The 21797-nt window shown below is 38.5% G+C and overlaps 2 long non-coding RNA genes across 40 annotated transcripts in view; one reads left to right on the forward strand and one right to left on the reverse strand.

Moving 5' to 3' along the window:
• The window catches only part of LOC309656873, a 1296162-nt gene that overhangs the window by 1092989 nt on the left and 181376 nt on the right, over positions 1-21797 (reverse strand). The gene's annotated exons all lie outside the window — the stretch shown is intronic.
• Positions 1-21797, forward strand: part of LOC309656881 — a 50982-nt gene that overhangs the window by 17890 nt on the left and 11295 nt on the right. Inside the window, exon 4 of one of the 5 annotated variants that reach the window (XR_014261561.1) lies at positions 20259-20341. The exons of the other annotated variants lie outside the window; for them this stretch is intronic. This is a non-coding gene — a long non-coding RNA (uncharacterized lncRNA). The remainder of the gene's footprint in view (positions 1-20258; positions 20342-21797) is intronic. 5 annotated transcript variants of the gene reach the window in all.

The following is a 21797-nucleotide window of genomic DNA, read 5'->3' on the forward strand; positions in this document are numbered from 1 at the left end:
ACCCACGGAAAATGTCCCCAGACCACACTTCGAGAATGCTAACCTACACAATATTGACTAATACAAACAAGTTTTTTAGAATTTAATTTTTTTCCAGTTGTATTGAGATATAAATGACATAGAGTACTGTATAAGTTTAGGTGTCCAGCATAGTGATTTGACTTACATACATCATGAAATGATTATCATGGTAAGTTTAATGAGTATCCATCATCTCATATAAACACAAAATTAAAGAAATAGGGAAAAAAACATTTTTTCCTTATGATGAGAACTCTTAGGATTACTCTCTTAACAACTTTGATATGTATAGTACAGCAGTGTTAATTATCTTTATCACGTTGTACATTACATCTCTAGTACTTATTTATCTTAGGACTGGAAGTTTTGTAACTTTTGACTGCCTTCACCCAATACCCCACCCACACCCGTGCCTCTAGTAACCACAAATCTGATCTCTTTTTCCATGAGTCTGTTTGTTTGCTTTTGAAGTATAATTGACCTACAACACTATGTTAATTCCTGATATATAACATAGTGAATCAATATTTCTATACATTTCAAATTGATCACCACGATAAGTCTAGTTACCATCTGTCACCATACAAAGATATTACATAATTGTTTACTATTTTCCCCACACTGTACATTTCATACCCATGACTCATTTATTTTGTAACTAGAAATGTGTACCTCAGTCCCCCTCACCTATGTCTTATCTCCCCCTCAACTCCTCCCCTTGGCAACGACATGTTTGTTCTCTGTATCTATGACTCTGTTATGTTTGTTCATTTGTTTTGTTTTTTAGATTCCACATGTAAGTGATATCATAATTTGTCTTTCTCTGACTTATTTCACTTAGCATAATACCCTCTAGACCATCCATGTTATCACAAATGGCAAGGTTTCATTCTTTTTATGGCTGAGTAATATTCCACTGTGTGTGTGTGTGTGTGTGTGTGTGTGTGTGTGTGTGTGTGTGTGTATGTGTGTATCCATTCATCTGTTGATGGGCACTTAGGTTGCTTCCATATCTTAGCTATTGTAAATGATGCTGCTATGAACATAGGGTTGCATATATCTTTTCTAATTACTGTTTTTATTTGCTTTGGATAAATATCCAGAAGTGGAATTACTGGATCATATGGTAGTTCTATTTTTAATTTTTTGAGCAATTTCCATAATGTTTTCCATAGTGGCTACACCAATTTACATTCCTACCAACAGTGCACAAGGGTTCTTTTTTCCAATCCTTGCCAATACTTGTTACTTGTTGTCTTTCTGATAATAGTCATTCTGACAGATATAAAGGGGATATTTCATTGTGATTTTGGTTTGCATTTCCCTGATGATTAGTGATGTTGAGCATCTTTTCATGTGTCTGTTGGCCATCTGCATATTTTCTTTGGAAAAATGTCTATTCAGATCCTCTGTCCATTTTTTAATTGGGTTGTTTTTTTGATGTTGAGTTGTATGAATTCTTTGTATATTTTGGATATCAACCCCTTATCAGCTACAGTAAGTCCCCTGCTTACAAACAAGTTCCTTTCTGAGAGTGCATTCATAAGCCCAATTTGTTCGTAAGTCCAGCAAAATTAGCCTAGGTACCCAACTAACACAATCGGCTATATAGTACTGTACTATAATAGGTTTATAGTACCTTTCACACAAATAATACATAAAAAACAAACAAAAAAAATAAAGAAAACATTTTTAATCTTACAGTATGTTTCCTTGAAAAGTACAGTAGTACAGTACAACAGCTGGCATCGAGGGAACAGGCAAGAAGAGTTACTGACTGGAAGAGGGGGAGGAGGTGGGAGAGGGTAGAGCTGAAGGATCGTCAGCAGTAGAAGACTGAGGGCAAGCTGCAGTTTCACTCATGCCTGATGTTGATGGAACGCACATTCACACCTTTGAAAGTTCAAAACTTGAAGGCTTGTATGTAGGGGACTTACTGTATGTCATTTGCAAGTATCTTCTCCCATTTAGTAGGCGGCCTTTTCATTTAGTTGATAGTTTCCTTATGTGAAAAGTTTTTAATTTGATGTAGTCCCATTTGTTTATTTTTGCTTTTGTTTCCCTTGCCTGTGGAGACATATTCAAAAACAATATTACTAAGACCAATGTCAAAGAGTATACTTCTTACTTTTTCTTTTAGAAGTTTTTTTTTTTTAAAGTTATACACTTTATTTATTTATTTATTTATTTATGGCTGTGTTGGGTCTTCGTTTCTGTGCGAGGGCTTTCTCTAGTTGCGGCAAGTGGGGGCCACTCTTCATCGCGGTGTGTGGGCCTCTCATTATTGCGGCCTCTCCTGTTGCGGAGCACAGGCTCCAGACGCGCAGGCTCAGTAGCTGTGGCCCACGGGCCCAGCCGCTCAGCGGCATGTGGGATCTTCCCAGACCAGGGCCCGAACCCGTGTCCCCTGCATTGGCAGGCAGACTCTCAACCACTGCGCCACCAGGGAAGCCCACTTTTAGAAGTTTTATGGTTACAGGTCTTACATTTATATCTTTAATGCATTTGAGTTTATTTTTGTGCATGGTGTGAGTTGTCCAGTTTGCTTCTTTTGCATGTAACTGACCAATTTTCCCAACACCATTTATTGAAGAAACTGTATTTTCCCCATTGTATATTCTTTCCTCCTTTGTTGTAGATTAATTGCCCATATAACTGTGGGTTCATTTCTGGGCTGTCTTTTCTTTTCTACTAATTTATATGTCTGTTTTTGTGCCAGTACCATGCTGTTTGGATTACTGGAGCTTTGTAGTATAGTTTAAAACCAGAGATTGTGATCTCTCCAGCTTTGTTCTTCTTTCTCAATATTGTTTTGGCTATTTGGAGTCTTTTGTGTTTCCAGAAATTTTTTTAAATTATTTGTTCTAGTTCTGTGAAAAATGCCATTAGTATTTTGATAGGGATTGCATTGAATCTGTAGATTGCCTTGGGTAGTATGGTCATTTTTAACAATATTAATTCTCCCAATCCATGAGCATGATATATCTTTCCATCAGTTTGTGTCATCTTCAGTTTCTTCAGTGACAAGTTGGTTGTTTAGTAGCGTATTATTTAGCCTCCACATGTTTATGTCTTTTGCAGTCTTTTTTCTTGAAGTTGATTTCTAGTCTCACAGTGTTGTGGTCAGAAAAGTTGCTTGATAGGATGTCAATCTTTTTAAACTTACTGAGACTTGTTTTGTGGCCTACAATATGACCTATCCTGGAGAACATTACATGGACACTTGAAAAGAATGTGTATTCTGCTGCTTTTGGATGGAATGTTCTATGTATACTTGTTAAGTTCACTTTGTCTAATGTGCTGTTTTAGGTCAGTGTTTCCTTATTGATTTTTTATCTAGATGATCTGTCCATTGATGTAAGCAGGGTTTTAAATTCCCCCATTATTACTGTGTTATTGTCAATTTCTCTTTTTATGTCTGTTAATATTTGGTTTATGTATTTAGGTACTCTTATGTTGGGTGCATATATATTTAAAATTATCATATTTTCTTCTTAGATTGATCCCCTTATCATTCTGTAATGCCCTTCTTTGTCTCTTGTTATGATCTATCTTGTCTGAAATAAGTATTGCTACACCCTGGCTTCCTTTTTGTTTCCATTTGCATGAAATAGCTTTTTTCATTCCCTCACTTTCAGTTCGTGTGTGTCTTTAGATCTCTTGTAGAGAGCATATATTTGCATCTTGTTTTGTATCTATTCAGCCACTCTTTTATTTTTAAATTTAATTAATTAATTTATTTATTTATGGCTGTGTTGGGTCTTTGTTTCTGTGCGAGGGCTTTCTCCAGTTGCGGCAAGCGGGGGCCTCTCTTCATCGCGGTGCGCAGGCCTCTCACTTTCGCGGCCTCTCTTGTTGCAGAGCACAGGCTCCAGACACGCAGGCTCAGTAATTGTGGCTCATGGACCTAGTTGCTCCACGGCATGTGGGATCTTCCCAGACCAGGGCTCGAACCTGTGTCCCCTGCATTGGCAGGCAGATTCTCAACCACTGCGCCACCAGGGAAGCCCCACTCTGTCTTTTGATTGGAGCATTTAGTCCATTTACATGTAAAGTGATTATTGATAGGTATGTACTTATTGCAATTTTGTTAATTGTACGGGGGTTATTTTTGTAGTTCTTTTTTGTTCCTTTCTTCTTCTTTTGCTCTCTTTCCTTGTGATTTGATGACTATCTTTAGAGTTATGTTTGGATTTCTTCCCCTTTTTTTGGTGTGTGTATTATTATAGATTTTTGATTTGTGGTTACCATGAGGTTTATATATAGCAATCTATATATTTACCTGATTGTTTTAAGTTGCCAATCTCTCAAGTTCAAACACATTTTTAAAACCTGGGATTTTTACTCCCAGTCCTCATGTTTACTGTTTTTGACATCATGTTTTACATCCTTTTGTTTTGTGTATTCCTTAACTACTTATTGTGGATATAGATGATTTTACTACTTTTGTCTTTTAACGTTCCTACTAGCTTTATAAGTAATTGATTTACTACCACTACTGTACATTTGTCATTACCAATGAGATTTTTCCTTTCATAATTTTCATGTTTCTAGTTGTGGCCTTTTCTTTCCTGCTTAGAGAAGTTCCTTTAACATTTCTTGTAAGGCTGTTTCAAGGTGATGAACTCTTTTAGCTTTTGCTTGTTTGTAAAACTTTTGATCTCCCTTTCAAATCTGAATGATAGCCTTGAGGGGTAGAGTATTCTTGGTCATAGGTTTTTTGTTTCATCACTTTAAATATATCATATCACTCCCTTCTGGCCTGCAGAGTTTCTGCTGAAAAGTCAGTTGATAGTCTTAGGGGAGTTCCCTTGTATGTAATTTGTTGTTTTTTCTCTTGCTATTTTTAATATTCTCTCTTTAATTTCTGCCGTTTTAATTACAATGTATCTTAGTATGGTCCTCTTTCAGTTGATCCTGTTTGGGACTCTGTGATTTCTGGACCCGAACGTCTGTTTCCTTTCCCAGGTTAGGGAAGTTTTCAGCTGTTATGTCTTCAAATATGTTATCTGCCCCTTTCTCTCTCTTCTCCTTCTGGGACCCCTATAATATGAATGTTAGTATGCCTGATATTGTACCAGAGGTCTCTTAAGCTGTCGTCATCTCTTTTTATTCATTTTTCTTTTTTTCTGTTCAGTTCGAGTGATTTCAACTACTCTCTCTTTTAGTTTGTTGATCCATTCCTCTGTATCATCTAATCTACTGTTCATTCTTTCTAGTGTAGTTTTTATTTCACTTATTGTATTCTTAAGCTCCATTTCATCTTTCTTTATTTTTCCTTTTTGTTAAACTTCTCACTGTATTTGTTTATTCTTCTCCCAAGTTCTTCGAGCATCTTTCTGTTTTTTTGTTTTTTTTTTTTTTTGCCTATGCCATGCAGCATGTGGGATCTTAGTTCCCTGACTAGGGATTGAACATGCGCACTTTGCAGTGGAAGTGTGGAGTTTTAACCACTGGACCACCAGGGAAGTCCCTCGAACATCTTTATGATCAGTACTTTTGAACTTTTTATTGTGTTGATTACCTAGCTCCATTTCTCTTAGTTCTTCTTCTGGGGTTTTATCTTATTCCTTTGTTTGGAACATATTTCTCTGTTGCCTCATTTTGCCTAATTCTCTGTTTTTATTTCTATAGGTTGGTTACTTTTCCCAATCTTGATGAGTGGCCATTTGTAGGAGATGTCCTATGCATTTCAGCAGTGCACTCCCCTCTGGTCACCAGAGCTATATGCTCTCGGAGTGCTCCCTATGTAGGCTCTGTGGGCCCATTACTCTGAACTCTTTCTCAGGTAGATTGCCTATCTCCACTTCACTTGGTTCTTCTTCTGAGGTTTTATCTTATTCCTTTGTCTGAAACATAGTCCTCTGTCACCTCATTTTTTCTGAGTTGCTATTTGTATTTTATATATGTGGTAGATTAGTCACGTTTCTCAACCTTGGAGAAGTGGCCTTTTATAGGAGATGTCCTATGCATCCCAGCAGTGCACTCCCATCTCATTACCCAAGCTATATGCTTGGTGGTTCCCCCTAAGAGGGCTGCATGGGTCCTTCTGTTGTGTTAGGCTGACTATGTGGGCGGTCTGGTAGGTTTGGTTGGCCCCTAGTCCAGTTGGTTGCCAGGCCCTGCCTTCTGTGGATGCTGTTGGCTGCTGTTTAGTGGTGCCTGGTTACAAGGCAGCTGGTTGCAGAACCCTAGGTGGCCCCAGGGCTAGTGTTGGCTCAGTGGTGGGCAGAGTCAGGGTCCAAAAGACTGGGGTGGTTGCCCACCCACTTGCAGGTGAAGCCAGATCCTGCAGTTAGTGCCAAACTACTTGCAGGCAGATCTGGTTCCTGGAATCTGGCTGCAGGCCTAGGGATCCCAGAGCTTGTTTCAGATTGTTGGGAGGGGGAAATTTCCTGACACAGTTGTGTATGGGGTCCAGGATGTTCCAGAGATTGCACTGACCTGCTAATGGGCAGGGCCGGGGTTCAGCTGGTTCCAGGGTAGGCTCTGGCTTGCTGCTGGTAGGCTCAGTCTGCAGGCTGTGGGATCATAGTTTTCTGCTGCTGGTGTCTGCCCTCTGAGTGAAGCTGGTCTAGAGGCTAGTGCAGGCTTGCTGGTAGGAAGGCCAGTGCCTGCCCACTGGTGGGTGGAGTTGGATCTTGGCCCACTGGTGGGCAGGGTCATGTCTAAGGGTATTTCTAGAGATGGCTGTGGGCTCAGGAAGTCTTTAGGCAGCCTATCTGCTGATGGTTAGTGCTGTGTCCCCACCCAGTTAGTTATTTGGCCTGAGGTGTCCCAGCACTTGTGCCTATAGGCTGTTGGGTGGGGCCAGGTCTTGGCATTAATGAACCAAGATGGTAGCCACCAACAGCAGTGTTCAGGTGTTTGAGTGTCCCCCAGTATGTCTGCCACCAGTGTCTATGCCCCCAGGGTGAGCCATAGCTGCTCCCTGCCTCTCTAGAAAACTCTCCAAGACCAGCAGGTAGGTCTGGCCCAGGCTTCTATCAAATTACCTAGCCCGGGGTCCCAGTGCATATGGGATTTTGCATGCCCCCTTTAAGAGTGAAGTCTCTATTTCCCCCAGTCCTGTGGGGCTCCTGCAATTAAGCCCCCCTGGCCTTCAAAGCCAAATGCTCTGGGGGCTCCTCTTCCTGGTGCTGAACCTGACACGGGGAGCTTGACATGGGGCTCAGAACTCTCACTTCCATTGAAGAACCTCTGCAATATTATTATTCTCCAGTTTGTGAGTTGCCCACACAGAGGGAATGAGATTTAATTATATCGTGAGTCCACCCCTCCTACCTGTGTCGTTGTGGTTCCTTCTTCTTTTTTTTTAAATTTCTTTGTTTTATGTATTTATTTTTGGCTGCATTGGGTCTTCGTTGCTGTGCACGGGCTTCCTCTAGTCACAGCAAGCAGGGGCTACTCTTCATTGCAGTGTGCGGGCTTCTCATTGCGGTGGCTTCTCTTGTTGTGGAGCACAGGCTCTAGGTGTGCGGGCTTCAGTAGTTGTGGCTCATGGGCTCTAGAGCGCAGGCTCAGTAGTTGTGGCGCACGGGCTTAGTTGCTCCACGGCATCTGGGATCTTCCTGGACCAGGGCTTGGACCTGTGTCCCCTGCACTGGCAGGTGGATTCTTAACCACTGCACCACCAGGGAAGTCCCGTGGTTCCTTCTTTATGTCTTTAATTGTAGAAGATCTTTTCTGGTGGGCTTTTGCATCGATGATTGTTCTGCAGATAGTTGTGATTTTTGTGTGCTTGTGAGAGGAAGTAAGCTCAGGGTTTTTCTATTTTGCCATCTTGGCTGCTCTGTTCTTCCTCATCATAAAAGGCCACCAACCTTATTGGATTAGGGACCCACCCTTATAATCTCATTTAACCTTACTTATCTCCCTAAAGGCCCTGTCTCTAAATACAGTCACATTGGTCATAGGGCTTCAACCTATGAATTTTAGACTGGGGCAGGGGACACAATTCAGCGCATAACAGGAGGTGAAAATTGAAAACAGTGAGTGTGAGGGGAAAAATAACCAAGGCAAAGTGATATAATGTGTTACCAGGCTGGCTACCACTTCATACAAAACTTCAAAAAAAGATAAAGAAAAGGCTGGTCATTGCTTGGCACATTGGACTCTTCCAGAAGGGCTGCAAGAAAGAATTCCATCTCAGACTATTCCATGGTAGGAAGATGCTACCTGCCTGACTTCCCACCCCCCATCCCCGCCTCCTATTTCCTGTAAGTCAAGGTTCACCCCCATGGAAAGCTAACTCACCATATTACACGTGTGGTGTCATCAAGCCTTTCAGTGGCCACTCAGGAGGCTAGATTCCATTCTGCATGGTGTAGCATTTCATCCAAACCCAGAAGTTAGGGAGGGAAACAGCATGTGAGACTCCAAGCCTGGACCTTTAACCCAGACTTCAGCCAGTCTGACAAATGCAGCAAAAGTGGTGCTGGAGGGGGCACAGTCTAGGAGTTCAGCCATGTCTTTTGAAGGAAGGAGTCAGTTAAGACAGTCAGAGGTGTCTGATTCAGAACTACTACTGTTCTATCTAAGTACAGAGGTGGCTATCCTAAAGTCACAACATTTCCTGAAAGGAGCACAATCCTGAATGAAGGTCATTGGGAAAGTATATTTTGAAAGTCATAGAAACAATAATTACATTTTAAATGAAATGTAATGAAAGTATTTAATAACTGAATAATATAATTCATCCAATTTGAACCTTGACAGATGAGTCTTAGCCTATAACAAATATTACATTTGATATACTCTGTATCCAACTGTTAATGCTTGTTACTACACTGTATCCTTCAGATTTGCTTAAAAACCAATGGAGTAAATTATACTATAGTTTATTTTTCACATGAAACATGTGAAACATCAAATTGCTGTGAAAAGTGTGAGAACTCAAGATACATGCAGAATGGCAGTCAAATTGAGAGCTGTCTTATCTCATCCAGGTAATTTTTAATTAAAGTGACATTGGGAAATGAGAAGGGAGATGACATGGGTTATACTTATTACAGGCCATCATGCCCTTGCTGTTTTAAAGAACAAAAATATATGACCTCTACTAGTTGACACTCAATAATAAGGAATGTCATGACTGCCTGCCAAATAGTCTTAAATACTGAACTGTAGAACATCTTCATTGCCATTACATCTTTTATGAGCTTTCAAATTATTTATTCCTGTTGTATTCATTGTTAGTTTCTAGGTTTATCACACGCATGTGTGTGTGTTTGTGTGTGTTTTGTGTTTAGGGAATGGAGCAGTTATTTCAAGTGGCTTATGGGAAGAGAGCAGACATGCTCAGCCAACCATATTAAATCTGTCCAAAGAATTGAAAATGTATATATAAGTTGTCACCTCCAAAGTAAACTGGAGTCAATGACAGAGTAGACAGGGATAGCCAGGCAGGTATGTGTTAGGTGTGGCCACAGGAACAGCATTCCCAATGGCCTTAACATCTGTAAAGCATACCTACAAATTCTGTGAACCAGAGGCAGATAATTAAGATGATAGTTCTGACGGCCAGAAGTCACACAAAACTCTGAGATCCACACACAGTACATCACGTCTCCTCAGTTAGAAATTTGTTCTTTTACTGATACCCGAGCACCCATGACCTCCAACTATCAATCTGTAGCCCCATCTTCTCTATCAAGTTCCAGACCATATATTCTACCTCGAAGTTCCACCTCAAAATCATCATGCCTCAAACTGAATCTGTCACAAGTCTCACAAACCTGCCATTCCTTCTATAGTTCCTATCCTAGTTGATGATATTGCAAGTCACTTATTCTCTTAAGTTAGCCATTTAATTCATCCTTTCATAAGTAGGTTTTGGTGGTCGGCACTGGGGATATAACAGTAAACACAGCGAAATCCCTTTCCTTATGAATCTTATATTGTACTGGTGAAATGGGCACTAGGTAAAACACACAGGGGGGTGTGTGTGCACGCACGTGTGCATGTGTGTGTGTTAGTGTCAAGCTCTATGGGAAAAAAAATAAAGCAGAGTAAAGGGATAGTGAATGACAAAATATGCTATTTTATATAGGTTATCAGAAAAGTCCCAGTTTTATTAAATTCCTCTCCCTTCTTCACCTCCTGTGTCCAATTGGTCATTAAGCCCTGCCATTGATCTCCCTGCCCCTGGTGTCTCTCCTCCATCTCACTCCATTTTCCATGCTTCCATCCAAGTCATTCTTTTAAAATTCAAATGACTGTTCCTATTGACGATTATTGATGTGACGTTCCACTTTCTTCATGATTTGGTCCATCCTACCTTCTAAACTATAACATCTACACTCTTCAGTTGCCTGTGAGAATTAATTTCTCCACCTATATTGGTTCCAAATGTAGATAGGAATAAAACAGCTTTATCAATATTTGTTTTCCATTAGTCTCTCAATTATAATATGATCTCCTTTGGGTAAAGACTATACCATCATTCTTTATGTCCCCACACCTGGCCTGGTTCCTGGCACAGAGTTAGTAACAAGTAAATATTTGCTTGGTTCGTTTGAAGTGCAAAAAAAAATTTCTATTGAAATTAAATTTTCTTCTTCTTCCAGTAGAAGCTAGCTCTGGCAGAATTTCAGAGTGTCTAATTGTTACCTGATTATCCAGAGCTTTATAACTGTTGCCCTTGGAGACATCCCAGCAGAGTGATATTATCTAGACCACCAGGTGATAGGAAATTTTGTTCCCCAGGTGTCATAATAATTCCTAGTGAGTCCTTCCCAGAATTTAGCTTTGTGAACTCCAGGTGAGCTTGTCAGTTCTGCATGCACTCTGAAATTCTTGACAAAGGAGAGGGTGGAGGTTGACAGAGCCCGTGTTTTTGTAAAGCTCTCATCTTTCTGACGTTATCTAGGGCAGGGTAATAACTGAAGTGGTGACTTGACTGAGAAGACTCTTATATGAGGATTTTTGTTGTAGACTATGTCTTCTCCATAACCCAGTAGTGAACAGTGGTTAAAGACAAAAACCAAAATCAAAAAAACCCAAAGCAAAATAAAAAAAAAAAATTCTTGCTTTACTGTAATTCTGGTGACATCAGCAGAGAAAAGTTCAAAGCCAATTTTAATCATTCATATAGCATCCTCAAAAGATGAAAAATTAAACCAGCAGTTTACTATCTTCTAGAGATCACAGTGACATCAAAAATAGAACTCAGGTCTTCTGACTCCCAGTATGTATTTATTTTTTAAAGTAAATGTACATAGGAATTATTTGGATAAAATGTAAAAAGTACTTCAGATGGCCCTGTAATGACTTTAAGATACTAGGGGAAAACACTTTGAAAGCTAAATAAATTAATAGTGAATTTCAGATGTTTGTAAATTTAACTATTAGATAACTCTCATTTCTGTCCAACAAAATAAGCATTTAAAAATAAATATTAATAAATATCATTTACCCTTATGAACATATTAAACTTTGAATGTTTGAATGATTCTTCAATTATATTGATAGCAAATATTGATTTTTAGCAGGAGGAAGAACATTCCCTTAACTGAAACAAATAATGGAAAACTACCCATGGAGGGAAAATATATTTTTAGCTCAGGGATATGAGAGGTAGAAGATGTTTTTCAACTCAGTGTAGGTATTGGATCAATGCTATATTTGAAAGTTTTTAAAATTAAATTTATTTTATTTTTAATGATGTACAGTTGATTTACAATGTTGTGTTAGTTCCTGGTGTGTAACAAAGTGATTCAGTTATATATATATATATATATATATATATATATATATATATATATATATATATTCTTTTTCATAGTCTTTTCCATTATAGGTGATTACAAGATATAGTTCCCTGTGCTATACAATAAATCCTTGTTGTTTATCTATTTTATATATAGTAGTTTGTATCTGCTAATCCCAAACTCCTGCTTTATCCCTCTTCCACCCCCTTTCCCCTTTGGTAACCATATGTTTGTTTTCTATGTCAGTGAGTCCATTTCTGTTTTGAAAATAAGTTCATTTGTATCATATTTTAGATTCCACATATAAGTGATATATGATATTTGTATTTCTCTGTTGGGCTTACTTCACTTAGTATGATCATTTCTAGGTCCATCCATGTTGCTATAAATGGCATTATTTCATTCTTTTTAATGGCTGAGTAATATTCCATTGTGTATCTGTGTGTGTGTATGTATGTGTGTGTGTGTATGTGTGTGTGTATATATGTGTGTATATATATATATATATATATATATATATATATATATATATATATACCACATCTTCTTTATCCATTCATCCATCAGTGGACACTTCCGTTTCCTCCGTTTCTTGGCTGTTGTAAATAGTGCTGCTATGATCACTGGGGTGAGTGTATCTTTCCACATTAGTGTTTTCATCTTTTCTGGATATATACCTAGTAGTGGGATTGCTGGATCATATGGTAACTCTATTTTTAGTTTTTTAAGGAACCTCCATACTGTTCTCCATAGTGGCTGCACCAATTTACTTTCCCACCAACAGTGTAGGAAGATTCCCTTTTCTCCACACCCTCTCCAGCATTTGTTATTTGTAGACTTTTAAGATGATGGCCATTCTGACTGGTGTGAGGTAAGATCTCGTAATTTTGATTTGCATTTCTCTAATAATTAGTGATGTTGAACGTCTTTTCATGTGCTGTTGGCCGTCTATATGTCTACTTTGGAGAAATGTCTGTTTAGGTCTTCTGTCCATTTTTTGATTGCGTTGTTTGTTTTTCTGTTGAGTTGTATGATCTGCTTGTATAGTTTGGAAATTAATCCCTTGTCAGTTGCATCATTTGCATATATTTTCTGCCAGTGTGTAGGTTGACTTTTCATTTTGTTTATGGTTTCCTTTGCTGTGCAAAGCTTATAAGTTTGATTAGGTCCCATTTGTTTAATTTTGCTTTTATTTCTGTTGCCTTGGGAGACTGACCAAGAAAACATTGCTATGATTTATGTCAGAGAATGTTTTGCCTATGTTCTCTTCTAGGAGTTTTATAGTGCCCTGTCTTATATTTAAGTCTTTAAGTCATTTTGAGTTTATTTTTGTTATGGTGTGAGGATGTGTTCTAACTTCGTTGATTTACATGCGGCTGTCCAGCTTTCCCAGCACCACTTACTGAAGAGACTCTTTTCTCCACTGTATATTCTTGCCTTCTTTATCGAAGATTAATTGACCATAGGTGTGTGGGTTTATTTCTGGGCTCTCTATTCTGCTCCATTGATCCATATGTCTGTTTTTGTGCCAGTAACATGGTGTTTTGATTACTGGAGCTTTGTAGTATTGTCTGAAGTCTGGGAGGGTTATGCCTCCTACTTCATTCTTTTTCCTCAGGATTGCTTTGGCAATTCTGGGTCTTTTATGGTTCCATATAAATTTTAGGATTATTTGTTCCAGTTCTGTGAAAAATGTCATGGGTAATTTGATAGGGATTGCATTAAATCTGTAGATTGCTTTGGGTAGTATGGTCATTTTAACTATTTTAATTCTTCCAGTCCAAGAGCATGGGATATCTTTCCATTTCTTTAAATCATCTTCAGTTTCCTTTATTAATGTTTTATAGTTCTCAGCATATAAGTTTTCACCTCCTCAGTCAGGCTTATTCATAAGTATTTTATTTTTTTGGATACGATTTTTAAAGGGATTGTTTTTTTACATTCCCCTTCTTTTAGTTTTTGCTTGTCTGAGAAATTCTTTATCTCTCCTTCTATTCTAAATGATAATCTTGCTGGGCAGAGTATCCTAGGTTGCAGGTTTTTCCCTTTCAGGACTTTGAATATATCTTGCCACTTCTCTCTTGCAATGGTTCTGTAGAGAAATCAGCTTATAGCCTTATGGGGATTCCCTTGTGACTAACTCTTTGTTTTTCTCTTGCTGCCTTTAGAATCTTCTCTTTACCTTCAACTTTTGCCATTTTAATTATAATATGTCTTGGTGTAGGTTTGTTTGGATTCATCTTGTTTTGGACCCTCTGTGCTTCCTGTACCTGGATATCTGTTTCCTTCTTTAGGTTTGGGAAGTTTTCAGCCATAATTTTTGCAAATACATTTTTGATCCCCTTTTCTCTTTCTTCTCCTTCTGGGATCACTATTATGCATAGATTGGCTTGCTTTATATTGTCCCATAGGTCTCACAATGCTTTCATTTTTTTTTTTCATTTGTCTTTCTGTCAGCTGTTCTCATTGGGTGATTTCCATTATTTTATCTTCCAGATCACTTATTCATTGTTCTATATTATCTAGTTTGCTATTTATTGCCTTTAGCTTGGCTTTTGTCTCAGCAGATGAATTTTCTAATTTTTCTTGACTCCTCTTTATAGTTTCTAGCTCCTTGTTACCGTGATCTGCATTTCTATCTATAGACTTTCTTAATTCCTTCAGTATTTTTATTACCTCCATTTTGAACTTGTGATCCAGTAGGCTGGAGAGGTCTGTTTCACTGTTTGTTCTTTCTGGGGATTTCTCTTGTTCTTTTAATTGAGACTGGTTCCTCTGCTTCTTCATTTTTCTTATATTTCTCTGACTCTGAATTTACCTACTGTGTTCTTGAGGGTGTGGGAGCATCCCTGTGTAACCTGCATGAGTCTTATATTTTTGGTGTGAAGACTGTTTTTAGTATGGATGCCTTCCACATCTTTCCTCAGTGTGTGCTGAGTGTTGTCTCCTTCATAGGGGGCTTGATTGGTGTTGTGGTGACGACAGCCTGCACTGGATGTTGAGTGGGGCCTCCTCTTTGCTCTGTGGTTGTCACAGCAGGGGCAGGGTGTGCTCCTTATTTGTTGAAGTATTAGCTCTCAGATCTGTTTCTGAGCTGCAGTTTGAGGTCGGTGGTACTGGAGTACTTCCACTGCAAGAGGAGCCACTGAGTATTCCTTCATAAGAGCTTTCCACCTGGAAGTGTGCTCTCTAGGGTTGCCTATCACCCATGCATGCTCACAAAGTATACTGCCCTTGGTCCCACCTCAGCTGTGGGAATTCTGGCAACCAACCTGGATGTCCCTTAGGCTCCGTGCTCACAAAGCCACCAGCACAAATATGTTGGTCAGGCACTGCAACCCACCATAGTTCTACCCCTTGGTGCTACGGAATCAGCCCATACCCCAGCTGCACCTCTGCATGCTTAGACTTGCAAAGCCTGCAGCTGCTAACACTAGACCCACCCTAGCCATGGGAGCACCAGTAATCCACTTGGATGTCCAATAGGTGCTAAGTTTACAAAGGCCCTGGCAGTGTAAATCACCAATGTCATACAGCTGTCGGGATATGGCTCTGCAGATTTTAGCCCTGCTTCAAAGTCACATGGACCCAGGGATCAGCTCAGACTTCAGCCCCACCTCTGCGTGTTGGCAACCCACTGGCACTTGCATGCTCCCAGAGCTTGTATAGGCAGAGCCATGCCTGCTGTAGGCACACACAGAATGAGGCTGCTCTGTCAGGGCCCTACCCCTCACTTCCTGCACATGTTAACAATGGGGCTGCTATGGCAGACCTGGGCTCTGTCCTGAGCACACCCCCAGTTGCGACCTGGACCACACTCCAGCTCCTTCGAGCCATCTCCCTGCAGCCAACCCCAGTCCTCTCCCCGGGTCTGTCCACTGAAGCCTGAGTTTCAGCACCAAGATCCTGCACACACCAGCAGATGCACATCTCGGGCTGGGGAGAGCAATGAGGTGTCCAGGACCGTCTGTCCTGGTCTGTCTCTGTTCTGCCTGCCATAAGCCAGTTGCTGCACTCTCCTGTGAGCCTCTGAAGCTCCCTATATGTCCCAAATGATCTCCCAACTGGTGAAGGGAGTTCCCAGGGTGAGGGAAGCCTTCTTTCACAGCTCCCTCCCAGGGGCACAGGTACCATCCTAATTCCTTTTTTTTTTTTTCTTTCACCCTATCTGGTTAAATAGTTATTTTTCTTGTAGTTTTAGTTGTATGAGATCTTCTGCCAGCATTCAGTAGGTACTCTGTGGGAATTGTTCCACATGTAGATGTATTTTTGATGTGTCTGTGGGAGGAGGTGTGCCCTACATCCTTCTATTACACCATCTTGATCTCTCAACCTTGAAACTTTTTAAAGGAATAAAATTGATCTCAGTTAACTCACTAGACTCTTTTTCTTATTCTGCTTTCCAATAAGGGGGAAAAGCTCTTGCCGATGTAAATATTTTCTAATTAAAAAATAGTTTAATCTTTCTCTGATTGTGTGAGAGGAATATATTTTATTGCCAAAGAATAAAATTTGAAAACAGGAGTTTAATACTTATTAGTATATAAAACAGTTCTATGCTTCCATTATTTTTTTCCCTGGCTATCATTTTCAAGCAGAGTTTGTTTTATTGAGAGGAGAGTAGGTTCCACACAATGAGAAAAGTACAGTGTTATAGTAAGGCATACCTCTTCTCCTGCAGGGAACAGATGCCACACATTCTGCATCGTCCAGTTTTATAAGCAAGCCTTTTACCAGAGAACCACTAAAATTTTTCTTTCATATAATATTTGCCAACAATTATGTTGTAAATGAGTTCCTTCCTTCATAATGAGCTACTCAGAGCATAGATGCTGGAATTTTTTTTTCTTTTTTTTTTTTTGTATTTCTGTTGTTCTTTTTCCACAATTTTTAAATTGAAGTATAGTTGATTTATAATATTGTATTAGTTTCAGGTGTACAGCAAAGTGATTTGATTATACATATGTATATATATATCTATATCCTTTTTTAAAATTCTCTTCCATTATAGGTTATTACAAGATATTGTATATAGTTCCCTGTCCTGTATATAGTAAATCCTTGTTGTTTACCCATTTTATATGTGGTAGTGTGCATCTGTAAATGCCGTACTCCCAATTTATCCCTCTCCCCTTCCCCTTTGGTAACCATAGGTTTGTTTTCTATGTCAGTGAGTCCATTTCTGTTTTGTAAATAAGTTTGTTTGCACTGTTTTTTAGATTCCACATATAAGTGACATCATATGATATTTGTCTTTCTCTGTCTGACTTGTTTCACTTAGTATGATAATCTCTAGGTCCATCCATGTTGCTACAAATGGCATTATTTTATTCTTTTTTATGGCTGACTAATATTTCATCAGAGAAGGATCACTGTGTTGAAAACAGTCATTTACACTATCAAGAAAGTGAAAAGACAACCCACAGTGTGAGCAAAATATTTCTAAATGATATATTTGATAAAGGATTTGCATCCAGAATATATAAAAAACTCTTTCACCTTAACAATAAAAAGAAAAACCACCCAAATTTTTAAAAATGTGCAAAAGATTTGAATGGCCATTTCTCCAAAGAAGATGACAGGTGTCCAATAAGTACATGAAAAGATGCTCAACATCATTAGTCATTACAGAAATGCAAGTCAACCACAATGAGATACAATTTCACACCCACTAGGATGACTAATATTAAAAAAACAGACAATAACAGTTGTTGATAAGGATGTGGAAAATTTGGAATACTCATACATTGCTGGTGGCAACTGCTTTGGAAAAGTGTTTGACAGATCCTCAAAATATTAAAATGATCATATAACCCAGCAGTTCCATTCCTAGGTATACACACAAGAGAACTGAAAACATATATCCACACAAAAAAACTTGTACATAGATGTTCACAGCAGCATAGCCCAAAAGGAGAAGCAATTTAAATGTTCATTAACTGATGAATAGAATGTGGTATATTCATACAATGGATTATTGTTTGTCAATAAACTTAATGAAGTATTGATACATATCACAACATGGATAGTCCTCAAAAACAGTATGCTATGTGAAAGAAGTAAGTTACAAATGGCCACATATTGTATGATTCCATTTATGTGAAAAGTCCAGAATAGGCAAATCTATAGAAACAGGAAGTAGATTCCTGGTTCCAGAGGCTGAGGAGAGGGGTTTCTGTGGGTTTTTTTTTTTTTTTTTGGCAGTAATAAAAATATTCTGAAGTTACATAGTGGTGATAATTCCGCAACTTTGTGACTATACTAAAATCTAGTGAATTATAGCATTAAATTTACCTTTTTAAATAATAACTCAACAAAGCTATAATTAAAAATATTATAAAGTCCTTAAAATATTTAAAACGGAAAATTTTTTATAAATATAATTTTTATTGATAGTATTGTCATTGGTAATAGAAGCCCAGAAGAAAATATGTAGGAAAACTGGTTAAGGCCATCCTCTGACCTATTCGCCTCATGGCAAGTTCAGCACCAAGGACAGCTCCCCTGCCTGCCATCTTTTCAAAACTAGCTTACAAAAGGCTACCAAAGTCCTGCAAAACTTTTCTAAAAGTGACATTTCTATTATGCTTTTCTTCTTTTCAACACTGCTGTATATTATGGCAGCTATGCTTGCCTTCATTTGTACATTTCATAAGCAGTTGACCAGAAGACAAAGGATCTGCTACAACATTAATCCACTTAGCAAAATATATCATTATGTGCCAGGCACTCACTCAGCATGAGATCTTAGACAAGTGACTTGCCTCTACTAGCTTCATTTTCTTATCTAAACCTTGTGAATAATTATACATGAATGATAAACTAAGACAATATTTGTGAAATAAGTCATATGACTTGTATTCATGAAAGGTATTTTTATTACTGAATTGTTGAGCAAATCATCCCATTGCATTATTAAGCAATTTACTTTATTCTGGGTGCACGTAATATCCTGTGACACTAGAAGCCCAGACTAATGTCTGGGTCATACTCAGGCTTAAGATTAATTCTGTTAAGAGCCTTCATGGTAAGAATCATCTTCTTAAGCATGCTTCACATGGGCGCAAATTTCTAAGACATAACCCTGGCCCTGGCCTCAAAATGGGCCCATTTTCTAAAGATGAGGAAAGGATTAAAAGCTAAGTATCTAATCCTTCACCTTTCTAAATTTAGTCCAAAGATTAACTTCAGCACATAATTGCAGCTACATGTCCCCTACACATATTTGCATGTGATCAGTCCTGTCATAACAGACTTTATCTGTATGGTAGATGTTAATTCTAACCTCATACAACACTGTTATAAAAGAATTGTGTAAAAAATAGCACTTCAAAATATGAAATTATATGGAAAGGTCCCACAAATGTTTGAACAGAAAAATTGTGTCAAATCATGTGACGTCATGTTTTCATCTGTATGAGTGCGGGTGGGAGAGGGAAAAGATGACCTACAAAGACCTAACTAAAAATGTATGGTTCAGTCTCACTGGCTTTCATTATTCTCATTCTTACTCAGATGGTTCAACTTCAGCTGCCATTTACCAATCTTATTTGTATTTAAAAATCAACATAACTAGAACAGGATGCTTAACTCTGCCAAATTCCATGAAGCCAGATGCTGCTTCCTTAAGAAGAAAAAGAAGTTCATAAAAATTATTGATCTTTAAAGGGAACAGAGTGGAAGGCAGTCATTTGATCTCTCAACGTCCATTATTTCCTTTGCTCTGGCTTAAGTAAAAATGTTGTGTAAGAGGTCAGAGTACATTTCCGTAGGAGCCCTGGAGTTTCTTAACACAAACGTCGTAAATAGTACTTCTCTTTCTGAGGAAAAGTGCATCGCTCTGAGCAGGCACACACAGGAGCCCCTATCATTCTGAGAAGCTGGGGATGGATCTTGAGTCCAAATGTTTTCAAAAGCAAACATTTCCGATTTCCATTTCATTTATTCTTTATTTAACCCTTACTTTCTCCTTCAGTGATTATTTATTGCTTTCTTCAACTATAAGCCCATCCGCAAGATGGCTATTCTTTTGTGGTGCACAGAATTTCAACAGTTTGCTTTGTTTCCTTAATGATTTTCCTGACTCGCCCACCTGCCTATACTCTTCTTCAAGGTTTAATTTAAACGTGCCGTATCATTTCATATCACCCAGCAACATTTATTATATTTAGAATATCTTTTCCCCAAATGTATTAATGTGGTTTCTTTCCGGTCAGTTTTAGAGCCCCATCAGAAAAAAAACCCAACCCATAATAATTAATACATACTTATGGGAGCACTTGAGATGGGAGACTGAAACTGAAATTTATATTGAAAAAATTCATATAATATTTATAAATAAGCCACCAACACAAACCACTATATCAAATTCCTTCAGGCTAAAGGCAAGCCTTATCATGTCTATTATATTGGGCTTTGGATCATAAATTCAATTCCCACAGATTCATAGCACAAAAGCATTTGCACACCTTGCCCTCCTCGGTTTGGACCCCAGACTCAGGAATGCAGTGGGATCTTGTGTTGCAGGTAGACTCCACATTCTTGGTATGACGCTCAACCCTGTGAAAATTTCCCCATGATTCCTCTTCCTTTTTCCAGTACCAAGAAAGGTATGTTTTGGTCACCCAGTGTCCATGAGCCCTTCCTTAGAACACCCTGAATTCTTTTGGGGAAACAGCCTTCCCTCTCTATGTGCATGTGATTTTGGTAGAACTGTGATTACAGGAAGCAGCCCTCCTGCTACCAAGATCCTAAAGGGTCCTGAGCACCTCCTAGTAGGTCCTAGTGTATCTAGAGAGTGAGCACATGATGAGTCCAGTGCTTTTTTCTGGGACTTTGACACTTGCGCCACTGATGTAAGTTTGAAGTAAGACTGGAATTCACTAGTTCCAGTGGAAGCAACCCAACCAGACTGCGGCTGCTATGTACCGTCCCTGGAATTCTGCTTCCTCCTTCTGGAGCTGCCTCAATTCCAAGACTAATTTTCTGGTCTTCCCAATGATTTTCTTTAAGTCAGCCAAAGCCAGTTCCTGCTTCCTGCAACCAAAGAACTCTGACCGACTCTCGCTTCAGGTGGAGTTTCTTGCCATGTTTAATGACTACCTACAACAACAGCCAGTGCCCTGTGCTAATACCAGATAAGATGCTAAAGCATTTACAGGGCTGGAACTATCTTGGGAGAATTATTGCACAAAAGGTCTTCACTCACTTTCCTTCCACGAAACTAGAGAGTCAAAGAACCACTCACTATAAAAGGAATTTGGGTCATGATTTTCTGTATCTTCAAACTTCATACATTTATTTTTAAATTTTAATATTTTGTTATAAAAGCTATACGGAAGGTCGAGAATCTAAGAATGAAATTAACCACAATCACATCCTAGGTCAATTCAGTGTTTTCACTTGTTCGTGTCATCTTCTAGTCCTGGTCTATGTTCAGAACACATTTTTATTATCAACAACACTGTCATAGATTCTATTTAACACTTCTTGTTATTTTATCATGCATATGTTTCCATTTTGTCAGTCTCCTTCTGTTTTTCCCTCACCTCTCCCTCCTACTACTCATAGATAAACAAATGCTAACAGCAACTCTGTATGTTGTTTTTCCACTTCACAGGGCATCAGGAATTCCCTCCAGTCAGCTGGATCTAATTCATTCTTTTTATTTCGAGTGTTTGTAACCATTTACATGTAATGGTTGTGATTAAATCTACCATCTGGATGTTTGTTCCCTATTTATCCCATCTGTTCTCTGTTTATTTTTTACCTTTATTTCCTGCTATTGGTTTCTTAGCTATACCTCTACCTTTTAGATTTTAGTGGTTGTGCTAATGTTTATAATACATATCCTCAACTTACCAAGTCTACTTTAAATAATAATATTTGACTATTGTATAATAACCTTATAACAATATACTTCCATTTTCCCCTTCCATCCTTTGTGCTATTGTTGTCATACATTTTATTTCTGCATAAGTTATGAACCCAACATGTTTGTTATTTTTGCTTTGTATAGTTAATTAGTCATAGAAGAAATTTAAAAATGAAAAAATACTTTCATAT

The sequence above is a fragment of the Balaenoptera physalus genome (genome assembly GCF_965194825.1).
Source record: "Balaenoptera physalus genome assembly, chromosome: 3".
Lineage (NCBI taxonomy): Eukaryota > Metazoa > Chordata > Mammalia > Artiodactyla > Balaenopteridae > Balaenoptera > Balaenoptera physalus.